Source organism: Mustela lutreola, chromosome 17 (genome assembly GCF_030435805.1).
Source record: "Mustela lutreola isolate mMusLut2 chromosome 17, mMusLut2.pri, whole genome shotgun sequence".
Lineage (NCBI taxonomy): Eukaryota > Metazoa > Chordata > Mammalia > Carnivora > Mustelidae > Mustela > Mustela lutreola.
Window position 1 is genome coordinate 10,632,053 of NC_081306.1, and position 21,419 is coordinate 10,653,471.

Below are 21,419 nucleotides of genomic sequence, written 5' to 3' on the forward strand. Positions count from 1 at the left end.
AGGACAATTGTAGAGACACTCATCAGCATTTTTGAAAGAGTTATTACTCTGTCGGTGGATAGTGAGCAAAAACCAAGCAGACAAAACCTGTAAATTATCCCAAGACACAAAAGTATGAGTGTTTATCCCATCAAACACAGGCATTGCCAAAAGAGCAGAATATCTCCTTGATGGACTCAAACTCAGGCCTGCGAGTTTCCACATTTGTCCTTTCTCACACTTAGAGGAGATGCCACGTTTGCTTGTTGTGGTGGGATCTTATAGCAGAAATTGCTTCCCTTTTGAAATCTGACCTTCATGGAGTTAAACCCTATCTCCTCGACATTTGGGACAAGTAAACAAGTCTCACCCAGCCTCAGTTTCCTAATCTGTGAAATGACCACAGTGTGACAGAACTCAAGGCTCAGTTTCTGTCCATATTGCAACCCTACCTTTCTCTCTGCAAGCTTCATTCTTAGGATGCAGGGGAGCTCCCAGCTTCTCCAGGTTCAAATCCAGCTGAAACAAGGAAGCCTCCTGCAAAGTCCTAGGGAACGTGAGGCTGAAGTCTGAGAGTCCTGTTCGACCCAGATCCACGGGTCAATACCTCCAAAGCTGCATGGATAGAAAGACAGAGGTGAGAAATTCCCACCCAAAACAGGGGGCTGTGGCCTGAAATGTAAAAATGTCTGCCATGTTTGCCCAATGGGAACTTCATGGTAACCTTCTCAATGCCCGATGTTTCTTAACTTGGTTGTAGATTAGAATCACCTGAGGAAAGTGTCAAAAAACAAAACACTCTCTCTGGGCTCTAACCCAGAAAGGTTAAATCAAAACACCCTGAATAAGAACTAGACATTGGTGTGTTTTAAGCACCCCAGCCAATTCTAATATTTTGCTGGGGTTAAGAACCCTGTCTGTGTAGATACGTACAGAGATAAATCTTCATACAAACCACACATCCATATGGGATGTTTGGGCATGGGACTTTGTTTTGAAAGCTATTCTATAGAATCAAAATCAGAACTCTCATCTAAGAAGTTCAAAAGACTACAAAGTTAAGAGACTAGAATCTTGTCATGATTTTCCAAGTAATTAAAGATCTTCAGGGTTTTGAACAATCTGAACAAGTTGCAGCCTCTGCTCAAAATATGCATCAGCTAAAGTGCATTCTGATGTTGTCCAGCTTTTTTTTTTTTTTCTTGTACATCTCTAATGACTGTGAACTCGTGACTTCATGGGGGAACAAAGTCCAATCTTGGAATTTCTTCCATAGCTCTGACTTCCCGAGACCTACATATTGTTTAGAATTCTGATCCAGAAGTTCTATAAAATCACTCTAATCTCTGTCTCTGTCTCCTGGCTTTCTCTGTCTTCTCTCCCCAGAGCAATCACCACTTCAACTTTTCCCCCAATCTCATTTCCTCATCTGTTCCTCATGTAGCAAAAGGCTGCAACTTTTACTGGGACCACACTTGTCTGGATGCACTCCAGGTAATCTGTAAACCTCAAATTGTACTCTCGGTTACCGGACACAATGCCCACAGCTAATTAGAGAGCTGGTGGTTGATCCAGATTCATTTTTAACTACTTCATTATTATGCCACTTATAGTTAAAACAAAAAAAGGTGCGGGGAGGATGGGGGAACAGTTAATAAAACTGAGGAAACTAGAAAACAAATCAGAGAAATAAACCCAAGCAAACATGTTATGACAACAAATGCAAATTTTCTAAGCTCCCTAAGGAAAAGTCAGAGACTCTGAGATTGGGTCAAAACTTTGAAACCAGCCTTATTCTGTTTACATTGGCCAGACCTAAAATAAAATCACTTATTTGGGTTCAATGCAAAAGAATAAGCAAAGAGGTGCCTGTCTACTGCATACAAAAGTTAAGCCAGGGACTGCAAAACGAATGTCAGGCACTGTAGGATTCAAGTAAAATATCTTAAAATAGAACAGATTATTTTACTCTGATAAATACGCAATGCACAAGGCACACCAAGAGTCATAAATGTTTACTTACTGAAATCGTTAAATACCTAGAGCTAAATTACTAGCAATGCAAAGGGCAGATGATATAAACACTTTGGTGCCGGGAGATTTTAACACTCAGAGTTCTCGACAGATTAAGTGGACCAAAATAAATAAGGATGTAAGGGATCTCAATAATATGATATTGATTGAACAGACTTCTAAATATTATGCCAAGAAGATGATGAAACTTCTTTCAAGAGATGAATTAATACAATTTCCTAAATCTATATAATATTTAGTCACACGTACTCAAAACAAAAAGTGGTAATTTAGGTCACGTTCTCTGAGCATATATAGAAAACACAGCAGAGTATACAAAATATAGAAAAAAATCACAGTTTTCTGGGCATATATAATGGAAAACACTCTTTAAAAATCTAAATAAAGGAACAAAAACTAGAAAGGTCCAAGCCTTTACAAATTAAAAATCTCCTTCCTAAATAACATGTTGGTTAAAGAGAAAATTAAAACACTGGTTATAGATTATTTAGAAGTAACTTATCTGAGAAAATAGAATACAAAAATGTGATGGTCCAAGAGTTTAGCCTGAAATTTTATTAAGCAAGAAATGATGAAAAGAAATGAACGAAGGAAAGCACATTAACTTTTTTTTTTTCAAAGGCAGCAAGTGAAAACTGAGAAAAGTGTAAGAAAGACATGAAGGGGAGATTTTTAAAAACTCAATAATTTAAGAAAACAAATAACCTGTATGGTGACTACATAAACCTGAATGCTATTTTGTCAACAGAAATATTAAAAAAAAAAAAAAAAAAAGATGAGCTGGGACGCCTGGGTGGCTCAGTTGGTTAAGCAGCTGCCTTCGGCTCAGGTCATGATCCCAGCACCCTGGGATCGAGTCCCACATCGGGCTCCTTGCTCGGTGGGGAGCCTGCTTCTCCCTCTGCCTCTGCCTGCCTCTCTGCCTGTGCTCACTCGCTCTCTCTCCCTCTATCTCTGACAAAAAAAAAAAAAAAAAAAAAGATGAGAAACCAGAATAATAGCAAATACTGTTAGTTTTGTGCCTGACAGTGGTTTCATTAACAAAGATACAAGGAGGGTACTGTTATTATCTTCATTTTACAAATGAAGAAATTGAGGAGAACTGATGAACTGAAGAGCATGCAGCAGAGGAGGGATCAAAATCCTGCCGCCCTGGGGCGCCTGGGTGGCTCAGTGGGTTAAGCCGCTGCCTTCGGCTCAGGTCATGATCTCAGGGTCCTGGGATGGGGCCCCGCATCGGGCTCTCTGCTCAGCAGGGTGCCTGCTTCCTCCTCTCTCTCTGCCTGCCTCTCTGCCTACTTGTGATCTCCCTCTGTCAAATAAATAAATAAAATCTAAAAAAAAAAAAAAATCCTGCCGCCCTACCCATGACTCACTCCTGACCCGTGCTTTAGTTGGCCTCACAACACAAGGGAGAATTAATAGAATTAAAAAACTACAAATCAATAAATTAGAAGATAATGCAATGTAAAATAAATACATAATTGTATACCAAATAAATTTGAAATTTTTAATGATATTGACAGGTCTTCTGGGAAAATATAAACGATAAAAAAATGACTCAGAAATGCAAGTATAACTTTGATAGAAATTGGAGTAAGTCATATAAAAATCACCTCTGTGGAAGATACTTGGCCCAAGTTATTTTAAATGTTAAGTATTTCAACATTTTAATAATAAGTAAGCCCCATGTTAGGTTAGGAAGAAATAAGAAGAGAAAATGTGTCCTAATTTCTTTAGTGGGGCTGGCATAAGGGCTGGCATGAGTCTGCTCAGACCTAATAACTGCAGCCGAAGAAAGAGGACGCTCCAGTCCGATCTTCCTTATTGATATAGATATAAACACGCTAAATAAAATACCAACAAGGGCAACTCAGCTGAGCTTGGGAAGGATAATTTACCATGACCCAGTAGGTTTTACTCCAGGAAACCAAGGATGATTTACTATTAGGAGTTATTTAATATTCAAAACTCTATTAACGTAATTCATCACACCCAGTGGGTCAAAGAGGAAAGACCATAATCAAATACCTCAAGGTTTTTGACAAAATTGTGTATTCATCTCTGACTGACTCATCTTGGAATAAAGAACTACTTTGCTAATCTTGTAAAGAACGGCTCTCACATCTCAACAGCTGATCTTTACCCACCTACGAGACCCAGAAACACTCCCACTGCAGTCCTGGCAAAACAAAGGTCCCGGGGCCCCTTGGAGGCTCAGTCAGTTAAGCATCTGCCTTTGGCTCAGGTCATGATCTTAGGGTCCCTCGATGGAGCATCACTTCCCCTGCAATGGGCTCCCTGCTTCTCTATCTCCCTCTGCTTATGTTCTTTCTCTCTTAAATAAATTAAATATTTTTTAAAAATAAAAAAATAATACATTTAATTAATTTATTTATTTACTAGATAGAGGGCACAAGCAAGGGGAGCAGCAGACAGAGGGAGAAGCGGGCTCCCCGCTGAGCAGGGAGCCCCACACAGGGTGGGGGGGCTCGATCCCAGAACCCCAGGACCACAACCCAAGCTGAAGGCTGCCCCTTAAATGACTGAGCCACCCAGGTGCCCCCCAAATAATAAGTTTTAAAAAACAAAAACATAAAACAAAGGTCCCTGCTTTTCAATGCTTTAGATATTTAAAAAGACAAGTGAAAAACCCAAAATATTAGGTTATGTATCAAAATGACAATGAGCCATCACATCTCATCTGTTAGATGGCTATTACCAAAGAGACAAAAGACAAGTGTTGGCCAGGATGTGAAGAAACCCTAAGCTGGTGCATACTGCTGGGAATGTAAATTGGTGCAACCACTGTGGAAAACAGAGGTTTCTCAAAAAAATTACAGGCAGAATTACCTATGATCCAGCAATCCAACTTCTGAGTGTTTATCCAAAAGAACTGAAATCAGGATCTCAAAGAGATCTATGCACTGTCATGTCATTACAGCAGAATTCACAAAAGCCAAGATATAGAAACAATCTAAATGTCCAAGAGCTAACAAACAGATGAAGAAAATTATATATATATATATGAAACAGAATATTATTCAGCCTTAAAAAAAAAAAGGAAAAAGGAAATCCTGCCACATGCAACAACATGCATGAACATTGAGGTCATGGTAAGCAAAATAAGCCAGGCACAGAAGGCCAAACACTGCACGGTTCCACTCATATGAGGCATCTGAAAGAGTCCTACTCATAAAGAGGGAGAGCAGAATGTGGACTGCCAGGGGCTGTGGGGAGGAGGGAACAGCAAGCTGCTATTCAACTCCTAGAGCTTCAGTTTCACGAGGTGAATGTGTTCTGGAGATCTGCAGGACCACAGGGTGCCTACAGATAACAGCATGGTATTGGACACTTAGAAATTTGTTAAGAAGGTAGCTCTCAGGTTATGCATTCTTTCCACAATAAAAATATAATTCCCTATTTAATAAAATAGAAATTCCTGAATGCTTTGACTTTTCGTATAAGGGTACAGAATCAAATATAAATGTTTAAAAAGGTTAAATTTTTTTTAAAAGGTTGGCTTAATGCCAGATTGCACACATGCACGTGCACGCACGCGCACACCCACACACACACACACTGGGGTTAGACTTGGGTCTGGATCCCAGCTGCATTGTTTACTAGCAACTGTGGTAAATACTTGGCTGGTATGACCGTTGGTTTCCTGTGTCTGAGAGCAGTGAACCCGCCCCATAAAGGACAGTCAGGATTCCACAAGCAGTCACAGACAGAGCCCTTAGCATGGGGCCTGACACATGGCAAAGGTTGAAATCACCACTGCTATCAGGCCGAGTCACAAGTGATAAGACCGTAGCTCTAGAAAACACAGTCAAGTCAACTGGAAAATAATCAGAAGTCCAAAAAGTTCAATAAGATGGCCAGAAGCAATGTAAAGACCTACAAATAGTAGTGAAAATCAGGTAGAAAACAGAAATCCCCCAAAGGGTCTTCTGTTGGGAAGACCCTTTGGCGGGATTTGGCGCAGAATCCCTTCTTGGGCCATCTCTGTCCCATCCCTGCCTGGTGATAGCTTGGAATTATCATGTAGATTTGAAACATTCCTCAGCCTCTTGTGGAAGCTTTGCCTGATCTCCAGGTCAAATCCCCTACCAGCTACTCTTTCCTAAGAGCATCTCCTTTGCAGCTTACCAAAGCAGAAATTCCATATTTATTTGTGGCATATTTGGATAAATGCCCATTCTCCCCCCAAGACTTGGGTTGTCAGACTATGCAGCTTCTAAAAATTATGTTCACATAATTGGATTTAAAGTCTACATGCTATTTATATCATTTTAAAATGCATCCTGGAAGTCAGTATCTAAGCATCCAATCCTAATTTTCGAAAGCACACATTGACATCCACATCCAGAGAAGAAAACAAAGATACAGCATCATATTAACAGCAACACCAGATGCCTTATTTTTAACTTTTCTTTCTCTTTAATACTCAAGAATACTTTTAATCATTTAGTACAAAGTCATACTTTCTCTCCTTTAAATGATACACAGGGACTTACCAAATACCACAATTCCCCCACAACTTAAAAGAGAGATATATACATACATACATACATATATATACACACACACACACACACACATATATATATATATATATATATATATATATATATATATGTTTTTTTTAAACCATCTGGTGACAGGTGTTCAGGTGGCCAGTCACTGATGCGGACCACATATAAACACATGCCTGAAAATGTCTCTCTTTCAGAAGATTATCTTCCTGGACAATAAAGTATCATTCCTACAGGAGAGAACAAAGAATCGCATATATAAAGAAAGCATCAGCAATGATGATAAAAGCTGGAGAAATATTTTAATCTGTCAAGTATAAGAACCAGCCTGAATTTCAGCCCACAGAGACTCACACATGTAGCACGCCTTCAGCAACACACGTGCGCGCACACACACATGCACGCCCCAAGCCCAGTATGCCATCAGGTACACACTGAACATCTACTATGTGGCTCAGCCCTGTGTTGGCTGCTCCGAGGGCTTCCTTCCTGTTCTCAATGAAGTCACTGGTGACTGAGAACCACACATGGAGGAAAGAGAACCAACAGCATAAAATGGGAAGGGAATACCGACAAACAAGGGGGTAGACTGTAGCTTTGCATGTTTGCAGAACTAGACCTTCGCACCTGTCACCGGCTGCCAGCGGGACTCGCGGAAGTGGTGTGAATCAACAACCTTGCTGTTTCCACGGCACTGGCATAAATAGAGGAATGGATGGAGGAACTCCTGTGCTAAGAAAATGCAAACACCTTGGTCAGGTTCCACTCTCTCGCCACCTACCCACCTGGCATGCTGCCCCCTAGTCTGACTGCAGAGCTTGTGCCCGAGCCAAGGGCTCCTTGAAACGTACTTCTCCTTCCATCTTTGGTGTTTGGTTCTGCTTCCCTCCCCAGGAGGAAGTCTTTCCTGGCCTTTCCTGCCGGAGGCAAGTGCCCGCCTCTGTTCTTCCAGTCTCCTGCGGTCTTTCGCTTTTTGCTCTTGCTGTCCTACACTGCACTTTCTCCTCACCTTCTCTGATTCACCCACTAGGTCCAACTCTTGTCATGTTTTATGCATCTTAATATGCCCGGGTCCTAGCTCTCTGACCCTGGGCGTACTCCGGGCTGAGGATATGACACTTCCACTGAATGAAGGAAGGCAGGAAGGAGTAAATGAAGTCCAGCTTTAGGACACCTTTATGACCCGAGCTGCCTTTGTTCAAACTGTTCTATGCACCTGAGATGTCCTTTACTCAACCAATTTCTACACATTTAAATTCTAATCTTCCTTAAAGGTCTTAGGACAAATGCCACGGACGCCATAAAGACTCCCTGGCTTCCAGCTAGCAATGACTTCTTCCAGTGCCTACAATCCTTTATCAGGACTTCCCATACCATTCTACCTGTCTAGTGATACCTTTGGATATATTTTATTTTGTTTATTTTGAGATAGTGAGTGCATGCACTTGCACACGGGTGAGTTGGGAGGGGGAGAGTGACAGAGAGAATCTTAAGCAGGTTCCATGTCCAGCACAGAGCCCAACACAGGGCTTGATCTCATGACCCTGCGATCACAACCTGAGCTGAAATCAAGAGCTGGACACTTAACTGACTGAGCCAGCCAAGCGTCCCAGTGTGGGCATATTTTACACACCTTCCCCATTAACGGATGCACCCTGTGATGATAGAACCCATGTGTCTCCTCCACGCTTGGCTCCCTCTTAGCTACCACCGCACTGTAGATAACAAACAGAGAGTGGGCAAATGGATAAGTGCAGGATTAGTGGCCTGGAGATGTTAGTCTGGTGTTCATTCCCCCATGGCTGGACTTGGCAAATTGAAGCAGAGCAGAAGGGGTAGTGGTAAAGACAAGTTCTTGGATCTTACTCAGAACTCAGATATTCCCATCACTGCCATCTTTTATGAGTCGTGTTTTCACTCAGCCTATCAGGAAATGTATGTGATTTCCTGTAAGTATCTGAATGAACTTAAGGTGTCAGAAGAAACATGAGACTGTCATCTGGGGGAACATCACGGATGAAATTCTTTCTGGAATCCCATCCTTCCAGGAGAGTGAGGCAATGACATTTGCACTCTGCCTCATCGAAACACACCTCTGAAGACAGAAGCGTGGACGGCCTCAGATGAGGGGTTCGGTTGTTCTTGCTGTCTAACTTGGGGCCTCCCAGACACACTGTTTCTCTCCTGTCTGGGCTGGATCTTGGCAGCTCCTGCAGCAATAAGGGGAGTTATTCTGGGGAGGCGGTTGATATGTGGCTACTCCTCCCACAGATCAGCAAGAGCTGCTTGAAATGTTAAATGTCTCCCAGATGGAGATACTTAGCATTTGTAGGAGGAATAATTTGGAGGAGAAAAAAATGCATTTGTCTTTTTGGCATCCTGTGGATTCCGTTCGAGAAGAAAGAGAACACTGTGATTCCTGCCATCCACATGTCACTATTTTCTTGGAATTTTGCAAGTTCCAGTGACTGTGCTACTTCTTCCTCCCATCAAGTTTTGGATATGCCTGAGCTCAAGGGAAAAGTGTATGGAACTGAGCCTCAGAGGTCAGACAGTTCCAAATTTCCCCAAAACCATCCAAGTTCAGCCTCTTGTCCATCAGTGGCAAATGCTTCCATTTGTGTGTACCAGATGGTTTTTTTCTTTTGGTAAGATCTCTTAAGTACAGGGAAGGTTGCGAAGTATAGGGCAGACTGGTCTAGAACACTAGGACTTAGGACACATGAGTTCTGGCCTTGCTTCTGCCACTAACTTTCTTTGTGATCATGGGAAAATGACCTTATCTCACAAAGCCTTGCTTTCTTTTCCCACCTATGAGACAAAGGGGTTTGGTTAAATAATCTTTAAATCCCCCTCTAACTGAAGAACAATGCTATCATTCTGCTATGGCAGTGACATTGAGTGATATCATTGTAAGGAAACGTGAACTTGTCTTTCAACTAGGAAGAAAAGGCTTTGCTGAACTGCCCATCGTGACCACTACTCATGGAAGAGAAAGAGCGCATCACTCACAAAAAGGCTGAATCAGTGACCCTTTTCTACTTTTCTCCTTTTCCAAACACCATAAGATACCCATGGCTCACCAGTAAGTCAAGTCTTTGAGTTAACACCTGCCTTTGGCACCAGACTTAATTAAAGCAGAGAGAAAGCTGAGCAATAGCACAGAAAACTTGTAACTGGGTCGCAAATGTGCTCCCATGACATTGAGGTATGTAAAGAAAAGTGTACCTTACTTATCTTCTATGACTAGTCTCACATTCTTTAAGAACTCCCACCTTCCTTTGGTAGATCAGTAGGTAAATGGAAGTAGGGGGCTAAATTTAGTCCAAAACACAGTAAGCTTGGCCCTATTCAATAATGTAAACAACTATTGGGCGCCTGGGTGGCTCAGTGGGTTAAGCCGCTGCCTTCAGCTCAGGTCATGATCTCGGGGTCCTGGGATCGAGTCCCACATAGGACTCTCTGCTCAGCAGGGAGCCTGCTTCCTTCTCTCTCTGCCTCTCTATCTACTTGTGATCTCTCTCTCTGTCAAATAAATAAAAAAAAATCTTTTAAAAAATAATGTAAACAATTATTATAGGAAACTCAAACTAACTAACTTCCTTTTTTTTTTTTTAAAGGATAATGTGATCTTCCCAATTTCCTTCCTCTCGTCCTGATCATTCCTGAGAGATTCTGGGCACTAGGGAGAGGGGAAGAAGATGACCCTGGGTGCCTCTGTATTTCTGCTCCCCTGCACTGTGCCCGGTTGGTCACTGGTCACCAATCACCGATCAGGACCTGACAGAGAAGTCTAGGGCTGCTGAATTCGGGAAACTGTCTTCTCATTTCTTCAGAACCCAGATTCTGACTCGACCATACTGGGCTGGATATACTTGATTTCAGCGTGGTCCCAAGCTCCAGGAATCCTACACAGTGGCCCCTGGTAGCACGGTCATTTCCTCACCCTGGAAGCTTCCTAGATAAGAAACTCTTATCTACCCTCTTCCTCTTTCATCTTGATGTACAGGGAAATTTCTTGGTTCATTATACGACATGGGACTCCAGTAGCACTTGGGAATGGTATTTGAGTCTCTATGTGTCTGTCTCTCCCCCTCTTCCTCGCAATCTTGTTATGGACCTATCTATCACCTTGGTATCGAAGTTTCCATTTTAATATAGGGGCAACTTGGAAGGAGTCAAGTCCGCAAATCCCAACCTATCTCCACGCCTGATCCTGAAAGAGAAGGGAAGGATCCATGTGTCTCCCAATAGCCTCTCTTAATAAGCTGAACCCATTCTGAGCCAAAAGAAAAAGGAGGGATTTCTACCCTTCCTGTCTTATGAGAATTTCACTTAAATTTTATCCTATTCTTCTCTGAGGTTAAAAAAGGGTTTTTTTTTCTCATTTTCCCTGGGGCTTTATTGGTACAATGGCATTCTGGGAACACGATTCTTGTGGTAGAAGATGAAAACAAGTAATTAATATTTTTAAATATTATTCCCATTCCCAAATTAGTTCTCCAATTGCTGAAAGAGACTTGCTTGACTTAGGGGTGACTCACTTCCCGTCTGCGAGCCTTTGAACTATAAAATGAGGTGGTCAGAACGTACATCCACCAAAACACCTTGCAGTTCTTACGTCCTGGTCTCACTGCAGCCACGAGGAGCTGTGGGAGGCTCACAATAATCTGGAAAGCCAGCCATTCCTCTCCTCAACCATGTTAGGGCACTATTTAGTTTCTTTGGCATCTCAGCTATGAAAAAGTTAGCTTCACAACCTTTTGCCTAGGCTAAACTCCACTGTGACTTGTATGCTTTAACAACTTAGTGTTCTAGTTATTTTAGGAAAAACAGAGAAGAGGAGAGGAACAAGATGGTAGTCAACAAGAACAATTAAACTCCCTTCTCAATGGCTGAAACCTGAGGCCGGTGAAAACGGACAGGATCAAAGACATATCAAAACAGAGGTCCTGGTACACTCAGCTTAATGTAGAATTAAGTCAGGCAGGGCAGAGAAACTTCATGATTAATTTTAAGATTTGGAAAGCTGAGAGATTGGATACTGTCACACACACACACACACACACACACACACACAAGATCCATTCAGAAAAAAGGTTCAGTGGCATCAACTCAGGGAGTGGTGACTGTTCTCCAGATTGCAACTGTGTCAGTCATTCTAACATGTGTTAGATTCTGCATGCTTTACGCACGTACATTGTCTAGGATTGCTTTTTTAATGACAGCAAAAAGACTGTGGTCTGCGTGAATGTCACGTTTCAGCTATTCTAAGTCAGGATGGGAAGGTGGACCCTACCACTCAGAAAAATGGAAAAAAAAAAAATCTCTTGGGAGAATGTAGTGTTGAGTTACAACATTCCATTCCTTTGGCCTATCACGAAATATTATTAAGGCCACTGTGTGCCAGGTAACCTGCCAGGTGATGAGCGATTCTATGTCACAAGAAAGGCACAGTCCCTCCCCTTGCAAACATGATCAGGTAAGGAAGCTGGTAAAATAAGCCAACGATTCGATTTAAACAGTTAGTGCTAACAGTTAGAGGGGGCTTCCACAGAAGCTGAGAGCTAACCACCTAAGCTATCTCGTGGTTGTTGGGTAGGTGAGCAGTCAGAGGAGGCCTCTGAGAGGACATGGCCTTTGAAAAAAGAACTTCCAGTGTTCCAAATTGGCCTGGCTAAGGGTGCTTTCCATGAAAAGAGATAATGGAAGCCTCCAATCTTCAGATTCCCCGATATCAGTCCCAACTGTACTTGAGTTCTCTGATCTTTCTCCCTCTTAATTTGTCTGTATTTATAAACATAGAGCTGCATCTCAGAGCAGCCCTGCATGGCTGACTTTAATGGCAGCACAGAAAATAAGCAGTTGGCATTTCTCGGGGCAGCCCAAACTACAGAAACTCCTGCTAAATGCTTGAAACAATGTAATGCTTATAGAGATTTGGATTTCTGGCATGGAACCCATTTTATTTATTTATTTATTTTAAAGGGAAAGAGATTTTTTTAAAAAAAGAAAGAAAGAAAAGAAAGAAACAGCAAACAAACTCTAAAAGAATGCCTTCAAACTCCCCAGTTCCCAGTGCAGTCAGACATCAATAATGTATTTTAAGGCCGTGGGTTTCTCATTCCTTGCTGTCTTCCGGGGCAGTCCTCGGGGGCCACCATATTGAGTTGCAGCAATAACCGTCTTGGCCACATCGTGCCTGGAATCATGCAGGGAGTAGCCCACGGCCCCCAGTCTCATTGCCTTAATGAGGGACTCGAAGGGTTTACTGCACACCCGGCTCCCTCTAACTGACTTCATAGGAGGCTCATAAGGGGAATATTATCTGTCAGAGGCTGGTTTTCTTTAACTGATTTTTATGTAGCAAGCAAGGAACTGCTCCTGAGAAACAGAAACATCCTGTTGTGCTAAGATGGACACTTATGGGCTCGAATCTGCTTCTCTGATTTACCTGGGCACGTCACCTTACCCTCTGAGGCTCAGTTTACTCCTCTGTTCAATGGTAACATTTCTTCTTTGTAAGATTATTATCCTAAAATTAAATTTTATATTTGCCAAATATACACATTGAAAAAAAATCAAAGAGTACTGAAAGTCTTAGAATGAAAATCTGCAGTTTCACCCCTCCCTCTTCCTGAACCTGCTCCCCAGGGAGCCACTCTCCACTGCCTGAGCTGATTCTTCTAATACTTACCTCCACATATTGAAATACTGCAGATTTCTCTTGTGCTTGCCTTGTTTCTCGCATATTTGGGTCTTCCTCTTTCAGACTGGACCTTTCCTGCACAGAGGTGGTGGTCAGATTGAAGATCAAGGCTCTAGGAAGCCGTTGTGAGTTCCATGCATGTGAGGGCAGGGAGCTGCCTGACGAAATTCTGTGTAGGACGAGAAGGCAGGGAGTCAGCCTATTCATTTGAGAACCACAATATTTTAGTACCTTGATATCTTTCCTCATCGACCTGTCACTTTCTCCAGATGGCCTCTGGGTGAGGAGAAGAGAGCTGAGGGACCTTAGGGTTGACTCACTTCTCTTTTCAACTGTCTGCTGTCTTTGTTGAGCCCAAGAGTCCTGGGCATGTCTCCTGGATTAATACAAAAATCCCACTTCTGTGGCAGGGGTGAGGGGTGGAAGGAGAAGTGGTTGTCTGACTGTGTCAGGAGAGCGGCAGGGGACCTGGAGAGTCAAAGATCCATATAAAGCTTCTAAATCCCAACTCATTCCCACCTTCCCTAGTAGCCTGGGCCTCGGAAAGCCTGCTCTGCTCGCATCTCTTCTTGTCGATGTCACTCATCAACTCCTGCTTTCCACTTCCCAGAATCCACCTAAATCTCTCATGGTCTGCTCTCCTCTCCTGTGCTCTTTGTCTTTGTAAGATAATACCTTCTTCCCTCCCTCCCTTCCTTTTTTGCTACCTCTCCAGTGAAATTTAAGGAGGGAGAAGAGATACATTCTTGTGGCCAAACTGCCAACACTTCAACCCCTTACTTTATAAACAGGAGTTCTGTTGAAGACCTGCCCAAGGTAAAGGAAGTACAGTCTCCTGCCCCATACCTGGCATATATTTAAGTACTCAATAAAATAACTGCACTGTGTCTCTCGTCTTCCCCCAAGAACATTCCCTAACATCCCCAGAGGATGGCCTGAGAGCTGTAAGACTTCTAGGAGACTACTGGAATCCATAGTGCCTCCAAGGGAACGGTGAGGAGTCTGAAATGCTGTTTCTCCAGGTCAATTAGCTCTATTAACTTAATTAATCCTCAAGACAGCTTCGTTAAGCAGGTATGGTTATCATTCCCATTTTATGCCCATTGTCTTAATATCCAGGCGCTGCAACAAGGGGATGGGGCAGTCTCTCATTTGGGAGGAAGGAAAGAAAGAAGAGAAACCTCCCTTGACCCTCTGCCGGCGACCAGACATCAGAGAAATGCATCCACCCTGCCCTATGAGAGCCTTTCCAAGGCCCGGATAGACACAACTGGACATTAATTGAAGTGGTGAAAACAGATTTAATTTTCTATATTATTTGATAACTACTGATAGCAGGGGGAAAAGCGGGACTCTGCTCCATTTGTGCAGAGATGATTTGGGCGTTTTAAAGGGAAGGTGAGTGGGAGGAAAGTGGGGGGCTCAGCTGAGTCAGAGAAGAGGAAATTTACAAAGGGCTGGTCAGGTAAATGCAAAGGGCTGTGTCTGCTGGCTGGCAGTCATCAAGGTCCGGTTTCTCTCCTGCAGACACTGGGAGACAGAAGTCCTATCCTTCTGATCACTGCATTCAAAATGAAAGGCTCTCAGGTCCTTAAGGAAAACACTTGAATTTTAAGAGATATATATTCGCAATTATAAGACCTTTTTGGTAGATTGCCTAAGGAAGAAAGGTCAGGGACCTATTTCAGGTGTTGGCTAGGGACAAACAGTAAATCCCTCCGCAGCACTGAGCTTTCTCAAGCAGGCACTTTAACAGAGGACTGGGGTCACCCTTTGGACGTGGCCTTCTGCTGCTAGAAGTCACATTTGGACAGAGCTCGGATCAGCAGTTCTCTCCACTAGGTCCCAAAAAGACGTAAAATAACGGTCTTAGTGTGATGCTAGTGCGTGCGCACGCGCGCACACACACACACACTCTTACTGTGGAGAGTGATAACTAATAAGCGAAACTACGGTCCCTGGGTATGCTGGTGCCTGAGCTCCCCTGCAGAGTTCCCAATCAATGCAAGGTTGGCTGTCTGCAGCTCGACTGAGTTACTCAGATTACAAATGAAAACCAGCCCCTAGAGAGTGCGCACTGCCGTAGCACAGAAGAAAAGCATAATTCTTGCTTACACTTGGCTTTGTGATCAGTTTCTCCCCTGGTAGCTACTCTTGTAACTTCTTTTTAGGGCTGCCACTTTTATAAACACACACACACACACACACACACACACACACTCACACAGCCCAAAACTTCTGCAGATCAAGTCTTTCGCATCTCTCCACGGCATTCCTTCCCCGACTCGGTGGAGGATATTCTTTCTCTGTGGCTGCCTGTTTCAAACGGAGCAGCTCTTTTTATAGCTTAAAAAATAAACTGAATAAGGAGTAGCAGTAACAGTAGTAGTAATTATTATTATCGGGTTTACTGTTACAATTTCCAGTTTCCGGGTCTAAACGTCCAAACGCTATGTCAGATATTATGCTAGGTGCTATGTAGACATTACCTCTAAACCTTCCCCGAACCACAGTACTCATGTACAGATATCATTTTCTAATAAATGAGGAAATAGGGATCAGAGACAGTAAACAATGTACTCAAGGTCACACAGCCAGCACAGAGGGTCTCAAACCCAGATCTGTCTGCCAGAAGAGCTCAGGCCCTCCCAATGACACTGAGATAATGGGAGCATGTTCTGGGCATAAGAAGAGCTGACTTTTTGACCGGACATCATCCCCATCAACAGAGGTTTGAAACAACATCAGATTAAAAAGTCAGAGGATCTTTCACCAGCCCAAGAAATGCTATCATCTGGAACTTTCAGGTTTATCTCATAAGACAGACAGAAGGAATGACGCCTACCTATCTCCAAAGATCAGTGTGTGAGTAAACTCTTGGAACAGTAGTAAAACTTCAGAGCATCTGGTAGCTAAGGAGAATCCCTAATGATTTAATAAAATGCCCATTCTCTACCATCCCTCACAGAAGGACGCTCAAAGTAGAAATCTCTACAACACCCCTGACAGATGGTCATCCTGTTGATATTTCAACGTCTGAAATCCAAAATGCTGACAGTCCCAGAAGATTGTTTTATCATCTTTAATGAGCTCCAGCAAATTTTTTTTTTTTTTTTTATAATTTCTGCTCTGGTAAGTGCAAGTCTACCTTTTTGTTCCTTATACTTGTTAATGGTAAAATAAGAACAGCGACGATCACTGACAATGTACCTACCGCATGCCTAAGTGCTGTATGTGTTATCTAAGTTCATCTTCAAAGCAACTCTCGAATGTAAGTATAGTTATCCTTTTTTTTAGGAGTCAAGGAAACACACTCAGAGCAGTAGAAGGCTGTGCCCAGAATCACATGGAGAGAAAGTAGCACAGCTGGGATGAGCACCTGGTTCCAGCAAAGCCCATGCTCTTGACCGCCATGCCAAGACGATGGAACGAACATAGGCCTTTCCTCCGCCCACTGCCCTTCTGATTTCTTAAGAAAGAGCCCATGTGTTCTTTTTTCCCACCTCCTTTCCCTCCTGGCTCTTTCAACTGTTCATTTTCTGAAAGGATTGGCAATGGAAGTAATTTGAGGTCCGCGTGCTGAGATACGGAGCAAGAGTGGAAAAGCCAGGCTTATTTTCGTAGCATCTTAGTGTTTTACTTGAGATGGCAAATGGAGAGTATCTGGACGGTCCATCTGGTCCCATCTGCAGGAGTAATATTTTGCTTGGAGAGCCCTGGGTTCTTTGGATAACGGGGAGTAGAAGAGTGCTGTGGCTACATCCCAGCTTCTCATCCTGTGAATCTCAAGGGCAGGTGAGAGGTGAGGCCCCATCCTCTGGGGTCACTTGACTGAGCTGGACGATGGGGGCTCTGATGAGGGTGAGGTGAAAGAGGTAAGATGGAGGCGTCACCACGGTAGTTGGCAAGAAGTAGGCCCAAAAAGGTTTTCAAAACCAGATGGCTGCATTAAGTTTAGAGTGAGCCTCTCCAACACCACACTGGTGACACTGGCTTCCTCTCAGTCCCTGGTACTCAGCAAACCTCTTCTGACCACAGGACTGTGAACATGCTATTATTATTGTTCCTTCACCTTTTCCTTCTCTTTGCTTTTCCTTCTCTTTGCCCCAGTAACTTCCATTAGTCTTTCAAACTGCGGCTCAAGTGATCCCTGGGTTTTTAAAACCAGCTGAAAACTACATTTTAAGTTTTCCTAGGATGAAATACCTCTCCTTTCTGTGCTAATCACATCTGCAAATTTACATTTATTTCTGTAACTAATTAATATTTATCTTCTTGGTTAGGCATAATCTCTATAAGAATAGGACCCATCTGCTTGTTTCTCACCATCATTTTCTCAGTCTCTAGCAAGGGGTCTGGAAGAGAACAGGGGCTCAAAAAATTATTTGTGAATTAGAAGATGAATGAATAAATAGGAATAGAGGAAAAAAGCAAGGCAATGAGGGTGGCTTCCAGAGAAGATGGGATGAGCATCACAGATAGTTAAAATCACCAGGCACTTCCCAGGAGGCTGTCACATATGATCATTTTATGCAACTGGAACCACTTGGCTTTGCACAGTGCACAAACTAGACAACTGTATTTGGTGGTTCTACAAATGGTCCAAAGGGCTTCCAAATGGTCCAAAGCTCCTTGCACAGATGTACCAGATCTATTTAAGAGTCAGTGGTATAGAACAGACACATTTCATCATTTGTTTTCCTTTAAAGTTCTCCAATTAACATACTGGTTCTCACTGGCTTAGGTACCTCCATAAACCCAACTTCCGATACTAAGCAAGGACTGTGATATATGAGCAAGGAATAACTTCCACATACTCTTCAAAGATTATGGTGATGAATCCACCTCAGAGATGATCAGGTTTACTTATGCCTACATTCCACCATACTGCTTGGTTTCTGGATCCGTCACCCTCAGAGCTCAAATAAAAAGCCAAGTGCCTTCCCTCTGGGAAAGTCACATATCTTAAAAGGGTGATAAGTATCTCCAAGCTTTCCATCCATACCAGACACTGTCAGAGTTCTCCTTCACGGGCCCCGTCTGTGCCCCACTGACCTTGCAGCTCCCTGATGCATAATGTAGGGAGGAAGAGAGCTTGAATCTCGCCTTAGACTCAGGTTCATTCAAAGACCCCAAAATAAAACTCTTAGGCCAGGGCAGGAAATGAGGGCCAGGTGATCCGGGTTCTCCTCAACACCTACTCCTACTCGAGGTTACACACCCTAGTGATTTGGGAACCAGGAAAGGCTCCTCTAAGTGGTAGGCCTTGTAAGACATGCCTCAGTAAAGCCATATAATTCATATGGGAATGCTCTCAGCCACAAGTAGTACAATAGCCAATTAACAAATAGGTCTCTCCTTTCATCTAACAAGAAGGCTCCTGACTTGGTTCAATGATCACAAGTTCTCAAGCTTCCCCGCAGCTAGCTATCTTAGCTTTCCTTCATGGTCTGCTCTGCTCCCAGGCCCCATAGCCACGATATAAGTAACATCAAGCAGGAAATGTGTGTGTGTGTGTGTGTGTGTGTGTGTGTGTGTGTGTGTGTGTCCACAGTCAGAGAAGCAGTAAGAGTAATGAGTAAAGGGACATCTTCCCCCTTTTATCAAGAAAGAAATTTTCCTGGAAGCTCTACCCAGCAAACTATTTTTGACCTCCTCCGCTGTATCTGTATCATAGGGCATGAGGCATGTCTCCTGGCTTCAAGGGAATCTGGAAAATCAAGAGTTTTAGTTGGGTACATTTCTACCCTGCACGAAAACCAGAGTTGTTTTAATAAGGAAGCAGAGTAAATCAATGTCCGGTAATTATCTTTCTGAATTGCCAGTGCAAAGCAGTTTAGTTATCCTGAATTAGAGTCCTCTCCGAGCAGCTCGGCACTTGACAAGGACTTTCTTCCTATCAAGGAAAACCGCCACAGTCTCCTTGGGACTTTTTCAAATAACAACAGTGGTGCAGGTGAGAGAATTGTTAATCAAGGCTTGTGCTCTCTAACTTTTCTACAGAAATGGATATAAAATGTACTTTTCATGGTAACTGAAATCTGATTTGTGCACCTGATGGTTTAAATAAATTATTCTGCCTCAGGAAATACCCATCACCCGGCATGTAAATGGAGATCAGCCATGTCCTAGTGGGATATGAGAGGGAGAAACCACCCCATCTCAAGGAGACCCTCACGTATATGTTGATTCTGATTTAGTGTCTGCCTTTCCGCGTTTGTCTGCCTGAGCTCTTGTAACAAGTCTGCTAGCAATCCTTCATCTCAGAGATTCATCCCATGTTGAGCCCACATCTCTGGCTAAAGCAAACGCAGGTGTGGAAGAGAATTTTAAAAATCAGCTTGTTATTCAAGAAGCTGGAATTGGAATCCAGGGCTTGTTGCTTGCTTGCAAGTTCAATAAGGTAATGTTTATAAAACATCTAGCTTGGTCCCTGGTGCACAGATGCTTGGGAAATGTTACTCTTATTAACATCACTTTAAGAAAGTGGAGTTGAATGAGATTAAGATGCTAAATTCTAATTGTCACCCAAATCTAGAAGAACCAAATTTGATGTTTCAGAGGTCTGAACATGGTCTTTGGAGTCCTCCAGAAATCAAATTCAAATCCCTTCTCCTCCACGTGGTGATTGTCCTGTTAGATAACCTGCTAATCTCTTGGGAGTTTCATTTCTTCATCTGTAAAATGGGGGAAAATAACTCCAACATTACTTAGTTGATTACTCATTCAACAAATGCATATATGTACAAATGAGATAGATGTTGGGGATACACATATTAACAGGACATAGGGGACACCTGGGTGGCTCAGTCGGTTAAGTGGCCACCTTCGGCTCAGGTCATGATCTCGGGGTCTGGCATTGAGTCCTGCATTGGGCTCCTTGCTCGGCTGGGAGCCTGCTTCTCTCTCTCCCTCTGCCTGCCACTCTGGCTGCTTGTGCTCTCTCTCTCTGTCAAATAAATAAATAATCCTTGAAACAGGACATAGTTCCTTTCCTTTGGAATTCAAAGTCTAGTGTATGGATATGCAGAGCAACCTTAACTGCTTACATTTACTAAAAATCTACTAGATGCTGAATATTCTAAACACATTATCCAAATACTCACAGCTTCCCTACAAGATAGAGAATACCATCCCTGTGTTACAGTTGCAGAAACAGAATTCAGAGAATTTAAGGAAATAACCCAAGGACACACAGTTGATGGCCATATCACGATCTGCATGCAGGTTCATGGGAACTCAGCACTGGGCATGACACCAAGGGCATGGCGAACGCAATCCAGGAAACCGGTACTCTGTTACCACTGAGGTCCCATTAGCTACTTTGGCCCTGTACATAGGGGATGAGTCGCATGTGACCACAGTGACTGCTCTCAGGGCTACCTGCCTTGCAGACGCAGATGAACGTGGGTTTGCTTTAATAGGTCTGGAAGATGAGCTGCAAAAATGATTATGTAGCAGAGGCAGGCCTTACAAGACAGCAGAACAAATAGAAATAGCCTGGGAGACCAGCAGCCTGGCATTAATTACCAAGGGCCCTTGGAGAGCACAGCTGTATCCAAAGCACGTGATTGCACAGATACACACAGAGACCCTGTCAAGAATGTATGATGACTGTCCTTAAAGCTCCCTAAATAGGTACACTGGGAAAACGGGCCTACACCCTGCCAAGAAAATGAGTAACGCTAATAATAACAATTACACTTATCAAGCAATTAATAGACGTCAGGCACGTTGTTTAGCAATTTACATACACGGTCTGCTTTTCCTGTCAATGGCTCTTTGAGTTGGATACTATAAAAATACCCAAACTCTAAGGGTGGGGGAAACTGAGGCTTTAAGAGGCTGAGCCACTTGTCGAAGTGATGCACTTGGTAATTGGCAGAGTTCAAAAGAAGGTCCGTGTGAGCCCTGTACTCTTCACGACACACATCATTATAAACACAAACATTATAAACTCGACCTCCACCCATAACATACCTCTAAAAATGGACAGACAGACAACCATCACTACTCCCCCTACTTACCGCCAACTCCAGCCCCAGCTGGGTCCCATCCCCACCTACCCACTGGCCACCTTCTTCCAGATCTATTTCTCTATCCCCATCACCAGGGCCTATATCCCCAAAGAGAAAGATTTTCCTGCAATGTGACCTTGG

The 21,419-nt window shown here is 43.1% G+C and overlaps 1 long non-coding RNA gene across 1 annotated transcript in view; it reads right to left on the reverse strand.

Annotated features, from left to right (window-relative positions):
* Positions 1–447: 447 nt before the first annotated feature.
* The window catches only part of LOC131819598 (uncharacterized), a 182,913-nt gene continuing 161,941 nt past the window's right edge, over positions 448–21,419 (reverse strand). The window contains exons 2-3 of the long non-coding RNA XR_009349252.1: positions 13,249–13,429; positions 448–594 (exon numbers count right to left, since the gene is read on the reverse strand). This is a non-coding gene — a long non-coding RNA (uncharacterized LOC131819598). The remainder of the gene's footprint in view (positions 595–13,248; positions 13,430–21,419) is intronic.